General features: G+C 38.5%; 1 long non-coding RNA gene across 1 annotated transcript; it reads right to left on the bottom strand.

Annotated features, from left to right (window-relative positions):
- Positions 1-893: 893 nt before the first annotated feature.
- LOC107788668 (uncharacterized) lies at positions 894-3786 on the bottom strand. The gene is made up of 2 exons (XR_001648671.2): positions 3427-3786; positions 894-3095 (listed from the first exon to the last, which is right to left on the bottom strand). It is a non-coding gene; the product is annotated as an uncharacterized LOC107788668 (long non-coding RNA).
- Positions 3787-8247: the final 4461 nt, after the last annotated feature.

Below are 8247 nucleotides of genomic sequence, written 5' to 3'. Positions count from 1 at the left end.
CGAAATGCCTATCCGTCTGAGGGTGAAATGTAGTTCTTAACTCAACTTGCTTGCCCAAATCATGTTGAACGGATCTCCAGAAATGCGACATGAACTGAGTGTTGTTGCACCCTATTTTGTACTAGTCAAAATAAAATAGAACTAATGGTTCTTCTGAAGTTGATAAAAAGAGAGTTGCCGCCTAATATTTTAAGGTATATTAGGGTACTTATAGATTTGTGAGATTATTATCCTAATAGTCTGATAATTGGTGAGATCTGGGTAAGGGTTCTAATTATTCTAAGGGGAAGGTGTTAGGCACCCCTCAAAATCTACCTAAGGTAGCTCCTTAGGCTTAGGTTAGGTTCGGGGAAAGAAATGTCTATATCCTGTTTAATCCTATGTTTTAAAGTCTATAAATAATATTCTAAGTCTAATCTAAAAATTCACTATTTTGATAAAGGAAGATGTATATACTTTTGAAAAGAACGATGTTATTTGTTTTTGAATTTATAATTAAGAAATCGACCATATTGAAACTATATCTCAAGTTGAGGTGAGTATACATTATTTGCAAATTAATTTTCAATGGGAACCTTGTATTTAAAACTCGATGACGTTCATCATTTTATAAGCTTGGTTGAGTTTGGCTTTAATTTTTTGAAGACGGCTTCTTAAATTATTTCCGCAATCTAATTTTCCAAAGAGATTTTGTTTTCGCTTTTGATTCTACCAAAGTCTAAAACTTATTGAAAATCATTAGTGATAACAAGATAAGGCCTTTAATTTATTTGAAAGATAGGTTTGGAAATTAATTAGTGATCAAACATTAAAAGATCTAAGGTGAGCAGAATTTCTAATTTGATTTACCTATGAGCATTGGCTTGCCTAAGTCCCTAAAAGAACAATCCAAATATCAACACATTCAATATGATTAGTTTTTCTAAAGTATGTATACACACAGAAGCGGTAAAGAACAACAAGTATAATTAAAGGAAGGAGAAATGTGAACTGGACTCTCGATATGGGCCAGCTGATAGCCAGGCCCAGCACAAGCAGTGAACTCAGCTAGAACGAAATGACCCAAATCTGGAAATTGGACTTGAGCTCCAAATGGGTTCATCAGGCCCAATTTGAATTCATGCGTACAAAAGAAAAGAGAATAATTAGTATATCCATGTGGGGAAGAAATAACATAATGATAAGCACAAAAGCTAAAGAATACAGTAGAGTCATTCCTCATTTGTGTTAATCCTATGAGAATTAATAAGAGTTAATGACTAAAGGCTTGGTGTAAATCCTCATTTATGGATATAATCCCTCATTTGAACCCTTGACACTTCAGAGCTCACGAGTGCCTCACGGACTCCGAGTAGTGCTTGTGTCAAGGAGGGGTGTCATAACCACAAAATAAGTTTTCACATCCAAATACCCTTAGCCACCCACTATTAATCTTCCTTAGAGGCTTAAACATAAATAAAGGGCTCAACATAGCAATTTCATATTACCAAGATACAAACAGTAGGTGTAAGAGTCATGGTAAACCCCTTTTTTAAGGTTCAGACACATACAGATCTACCAACTTTAAGCAAATAGGATATTGTAGTTTATAACAATACAGAGAACAGTCCAAGGCACAACATTGACTTAGAAAATCCACATCATAGAATAAGATACTATAGCAGGCATGGAGTCACTATGGGGATATAGTCAAATAAGGTTATAGGGCACGGGTAGTCAACTGCACATAGATATGCCTCTTCACTTATCTCTTTAGGCTCAGAAGTGTTAACAAGTAGTTTAAATTATCAGCATCATACAGAGATGAGCACATGTGTTTGTTTTATTGGTTCCACTGTAAGTCTAATGTATCAGAATTCTACTAAGTAGATTCAAATCATAAAAAAGGTTCACAGTGGCTTCTAAAACCCTTTACATAATTAAGAGAAGGCATACTTCTCATTAATATCTTATCGTTTTAACAGTTAGGCTAACATGTCAAAGTATACTAACACATGGATATGCAAACGGGTTCACTAGCAAAACGTAGTGCATGAATATGTATACAGGTTATTATAATATCATGGCTCAACCTAGCAGGACATCAGCAATCTTGAGATGGCATTCTTATAGGGGTCAATCACATTCAGACATGAGAGCACGCCTTCTAACATACTAACAGAGTTCATTATATGGTCTCTTTTGTTTCCAACTATCATAAGAAGCACACAAATATCACCTTATCATAGTAGTATGAACAGGATGCTAACTAGAGCCTAAACAAATCAACTTGAGAACATGAGCAATGACACAATTATGCTCCTAGGACTAAGGCAAAACAACATAGCATCACAAATGTCGAGATGGCTTAGTGTTGGGAAGTTAACAGTGTTCTTAAGAGGAGTTCAAAGGTCTGATTTTATTCCATGATAGCATGCATAGAACCAATTACTTGACTAACAGATCACATACAAGATTGTTAGCATAGGATTTAATTCAATTAATCATGAAGCCTTAACATTCTCTAAGAGTAACAGGTATACATTGATCACTCAATATGCAAAATAGGCAGGTTATCAACTACAAATATATCAGCCAAGGTCATTAAAGTGGACAGGTTAAGTATAAGACATAAAATATAGGGAGAGTCGTTTGCTAGACCAGGACATAGCAACACAGTGTCACAAGAAAGTTGGTCAAGTTTATCTCATCACTGGAGATGCAAAATACCAAGAACAATCCAAGAAACATGATTCAGTTAGTGTAGCTCACATGGTTATGCTTATATAAGTGTTGTTTAACTAACAGAGGTGAGTTATGCACAAAATCTGCACAAAAGTTAACTTAGCTTAATCATAGAGGCTTAGTAAAGTTAATCAAAAGATTTCCAATTCAGCAGTGAAACTAGCATACAAAGACAGGGTGGGGAAAATATGGATTCACAACTAATATCTATCCTAAACAATAGAGAATTAACAAAGTAATCATCAAGGACACAGAACCATGCGATTAATTCAAAGTAAAAAAGGGGAGTCTGTATGTACTGACCTTCTGCAGGGCAGCAAACCAAGTGAATGTTGGTCCTTAGCCATTTGAAAGCATAAACTCACAACAGTCTAACTCATAGCAACATAACTCACCCAGAAATGAAAGACGAAATCAATAAATTGGAGAAGAACACTACTAAAACCTAGATTTAGCAGAAAAAAAATTTGAACTTTTGATTTCTCAGTGTATATATGAGTGGTGTTGGTGAATATTGATATCAATCGATATCTATTAACTTATGTTAGGTGAGAGCATTTGAGGCCGTATTTATAGTGGCCTTCAATGCATTAGGGTTCCGGCAGATTCAAATTATATATTGGATGATGACAAGTGTGGATGATGATAGCAAGGCGGGTGAAATCAGAGAAAAACAGGGGGAAAATCATCAAAGAACTTTACCTTGGCACGAGAGTGGACGAATCGACCGTTGAAAGTGAAGACCCATCGGGAAAAGCTCTAATTTCCAGAGGTCACTGTGTTTGACCTATGGACATGAATAATAATGATAATAATCGGACATGCATGCTCCAATTTGAAATATGATGGAAGGACATATGAATTTCAGTTGCGTACTTTTAGGTCTAGGGTTTGATTTGCAGTTTTTGAATTACAGTGATAAAAATGGAAATGAATCGGATGGATTCGCGGATATAGGGACAGGATGGATGGTTTATGATTGAATCTTGTGACTTCAAGGTTCTGGTGATTGACGGGTGTGTGGACGAGAGAAAGGAGAGGGAATTGGGAAATAAGGGCGTCGGGTAGGGTTGGAAGGGGTTAGGTTAGTTTAATGTGGATAGATGAAGGGGAGTTGCTGGATCATTGCTGAATCATTGTGATCAACGGTTGGAGATAAAATGGCTTATTGTGAAAAAATGATGACCGTTGGATTTCTTTGATCCGACAGCGGAGTTAAATCGCTGAGAGGTATTAAAATAAGTGGAAAAATTTGGTTTAAACATGGACCATTAATTATTTGGATCAATGGTTCAGATGAGATGTGTTTCTTATGTGAGTGTGGATGAGAGGTGACATGGCGCGATGTCATTGGCTCAGAGGAAATGGCATGGACTACCAACATGGGATAAAGAAGGTGGGTATGTACCGGCTCAGGGGTGTTTGGGCTCATGTATTTGGGCCAAAATAGCTGGAATAGAATTTAACACATGGCCACATTGAGTTTAATTAATTAATTACAGTTGTAGCCTTTTGAGCTTTTAACCCCTTTTAAAAATTAACTTAATTATTTTAATTAAATATAATAAAATATAATCACCAAATATATTATTAATTATTGTAATTAATTATTACTATAGTATTTTATTTATTGAATTGTGAAACTAATTTTGGTTAATTAGAGCAATAAAGGCAATATAATTAAAAATTAAAAATTGATTCATTAAATTAATTTTAAAACTTATTTATTAAAATATGAAGGTTATTTTAATAGTTTCAAATAGTAAGATTAATATAATTTATGAATATTTACCAAATTTCTATTAATTCAACATTGTTAATTATTATTACCTATTATATTTTAAGAAAAATAGGTATTATTGATTAGAAAATATTATACCACATTTATTTCTACTTAATAAGCATAAATAATGTAATTTTAAAAGGAAGAGTCAAAATTGATCGTCAACAGCTGCCTCTCTTTGACCGAAAATGATGAAAGAGTTTGCGGGCAAAGAAATTAATTTAAAGACCAATTTTGTCCCGACTCTAGGCATGTATTGCAAAGATGGTCATGAGTTGTGAGATTAGGGCCGAATTCTGGCTTTGAATCACAAACATACCTCGGGCTTAACGAGGATTAGGCCTCATGTAGTTCTGGAATGATAATTTGGAGAGGGTGGCGCTTGTAGAAATTGCCCCAGTATCGTGTTATGACGATACTGCAAGACGAAAGGATTTTGAAACCCGAATGACTTCTGAATTGTAGCTTGATTATGAGATTTGAAAGACTTGACGATTTTGGAGTCCTACTGATCGGATTGAGTTGGAGTTTGGATCCTTGGCTCGCTTATGAGTTTGTTGTCCCTCATATCAGTGTAACTTGGTTTGTTGCTTAGAAGAAGTTTCACGCTGTATTGTTTGAACCTGCAAAAAGAAAATACATGCATACCCATATATCATAATGCATATACATTAAGATATGATGTAAACATGCAGGAATGATGATGTTTGGCTGCCGTGTAGCCGTTGTTTGGGATCGTGGGGCGATGGGATGCTTGAATCTGAAGTCTACGAGCTCTGGAGCATTATTTGGGATGTCGGAGATGGACCTTTGAATCTGACTTGATTGTTAGCCGAGTTATGTACCGTTCCGCAACTGTCGAAGAATTTGAATCTCCACGTGATGGGAGTATCTCTACGTGATGGGAGTAGTTGACTTTGAATTTAAATTCTCAGCATGATTGGAGTATCTCCACGCTATGGGAGTAGTTGACTTTGAATTTAAAAACTCTGTACAATGGGAGTATTTGACTTTGAATGTAAACAACTGCATGTAAGCTGCATAAATAAAAGCATTCAAGATAAACAAAACAAGTAGATGAGCATGCCCAAGAGATATTCTACGCTACAGAACTAATTTGTGGTCGTCAATCTGCAGAATATGGGGTGAAATTTAACGGTCTATCCTTCGATTGGTGTTGTTGGCAACGCATTTTGCAACTATCTACTTGGAATCTCCGATGTGGCGGAGTGACGGTGCGATCTGTACAAAGCGCTCTGATTGGAGGAGTGACGATGCGATTTGTACAAAGTGATCCTGTCACGACCCAAAAATCTAATTTGTCGTGATGGCGCCTATCGTGGAACTTGGCAAGCTGACTCATTTCCAAACAAACCGGTATTTCCATTTCAAAGATAATTTCAATACTATTTAACATAAAACCTTCATTTAAGGAGTTCAAATCAAAGAAATACAGAAGTGCGGAAAGAAAAGCCCGACATTAGGGTGTCACTAGTCATGAGCATCTACTACAATCTGTCTAACAATATCAAGGCTAACTCAGCCTGGAAAGTAGCTAAATACAACTAGAGGAAGATAATAGGGAGAAGAGCAGGAGATGCGATCGCCAAACAGCTACCTTGCTATCTCCAAGAAATATTTGCAACCAGAACACTCAATAACCGCTACCATGTCCAGCTACACCTGAATCTGCACACAAGGTGCATGGAGTAACGTGAGTACGCCAACTCAGTAAGTAACAACAATAAATAAAGACTGAGCAGTAGTGACGAGCAATAAAGCATATAACGTTCATATCATGAAATCTCAGTAAAGTACAACATGCTTTAAAAATCAGTGTTTGAATCAAATCATCTTGTTTAAATCCGGTTCCAGTAAAAATCATTTAAAGATATTTTTCAAACAGTTTTTCAAGCAAAGGCTCAATGCAAAGATGAGCAAAAATGATGAAATCATAAGCAGCCCCTCGGGCAAAACATCACTCATATATAGCCCCTCGGGCAAACCTCACAGTCACTCGTGCCACTCGGGCATACCTCACAATCACTCTTGCCACTCGGGCATACCTCACAATCACTCATGCCTCTCAGTCACTCAGCACTCGGTCTTCTCCCCAACCATAAAAGACACATCACGGACCTTCCTATCCGCATAGCTCTTCTGCCTAGACTGCGCCGTGCAAAATCGCTTCTGAATCATTTTCACCTTATCTAATGTGTCCTGAACCAAGTCTGTACCTAAGAGCCTAGCCTCACCTGGCTCAAACCATCCAACTAGAGATCTATACCTCCTCCCATATAAAGCCTCGTACGGAGCCATCTGAATTCTCGACTGATAACTGTTGTTATATGCAAACTCCGCGAGTTGCAGAAATTTGTCCCATGAACCCCCAAAGTCAATGACACAAGCACGCAACATGTCCTCCAATATCTAAATAGTGCGCTCGGACTGCCCGTCTGTCTGAGGGTGAAAAGATGGGCTCAACTCAACCTGAGTACCCAACTCTCGTTGCACGGCCCTCCAAAACTGCGATGTGAACTGAGTACCCCTATCTGAAATGATAGAAACTGGGACACCATGCAGGCGAACGATCTCTTGGATGTAAATCTCAGCCAACCGCTCTGAAGAATAAGTAGTACAAACAGGAATGAAGTGCGCGGACTTGGTCAGCCGATCCATAATAACCCAAATAGCGTCGAACTTCCTCGAAGTCTATGGGAGCCCAACTACAAAGTCTATAGTGATCCGAACCCACTTCCACTCTGGGATCTGTAATCTCTGAAGCAAGCCAACCGGTCTCTAATGCTCATACTTAACCTGCTGACAGTTTAGGCACCGAGCCACAAACCCAATTATATCTTTCTTTATCCACCTCCACTAATAGTGCTGCCTCAAATCCTGGTACATCTTCGCGGCACCCGGATGGATGGAATACCGCGAGCTGTGGGCCTCCTCAAGAATCAACTCTCGAAGCCCATCTATATTAGGCACACATATCCGGCCCTGCATTCTTAGCACGCCGTCATCACCAATAGTCACATCCCTAGCATCACCTCTCCGAACCCTGTCCTGAAGAAAGAGCAAGTGGGGGTCATCATACTGACACTCCTTGATACGGTCATAAAGAGAAGACCTGGAAACCACACAAGCTAATACCCGACTAGGCTCCGAAATATCCAATTTGACAAGCTGGCCTGCTAAGGCCTGAACATCCAATGCCAAAGGTCTTTCTGCTACTGGAAGATATGCTAAACTCCCCAAACTCTTTGCCCGGCGACTCAAAGCACCGGCCACCATATTGGCCTTTCCCGGATGGTATAAAATAGTGATATCATAGTCCTTAAAAAGCTCCAACCATCTCTGCTGACGCAAATTAAGATCCTTCTACTTTAACAAATACTGCAGACTCCGGTGATTAGTATAGATCTCACAATGAACCCCATACAAATAATGACGCCAAATCTTTAAGGCGTGAACAATGGCTGCTAACTCAAGATCATGGACAGGATAGTTCTTCTCATGGGTCTTCAACTGACGCGAGGCATAGGCAATCACCCTATCCTCCTACATCAAAACACAACCAATGTCTATCCTCGAGGCATCACAATCCACTGTGTAAGAACCTGAAGCTGATGGTAGAACTAACACTGGAGCTATGGTCAAAGCAGTCTTGAGCTTCTGAAAGCTCTCCTCACACTCATCCGACCACCTGAATGGAGCACCCTTTTGGGTCAATTTGG

This window comes from Nicotiana tabacum, chromosome 2, assembly GCF_000715075.1.
Source record: "Nicotiana tabacum cultivar K326 chromosome 2, ASM71507v2, whole genome shotgun sequence".
Taxonomy (NCBI): Eukaryota; Viridiplantae; Streptophyta; class Magnoliopsida; order Solanales; family Solanaceae; genus Nicotiana; species Nicotiana tabacum.
Note: the sequence above shows the minus strand (reverse complement) of the source record. Positions and strands in the feature narration are given on the sequence as shown.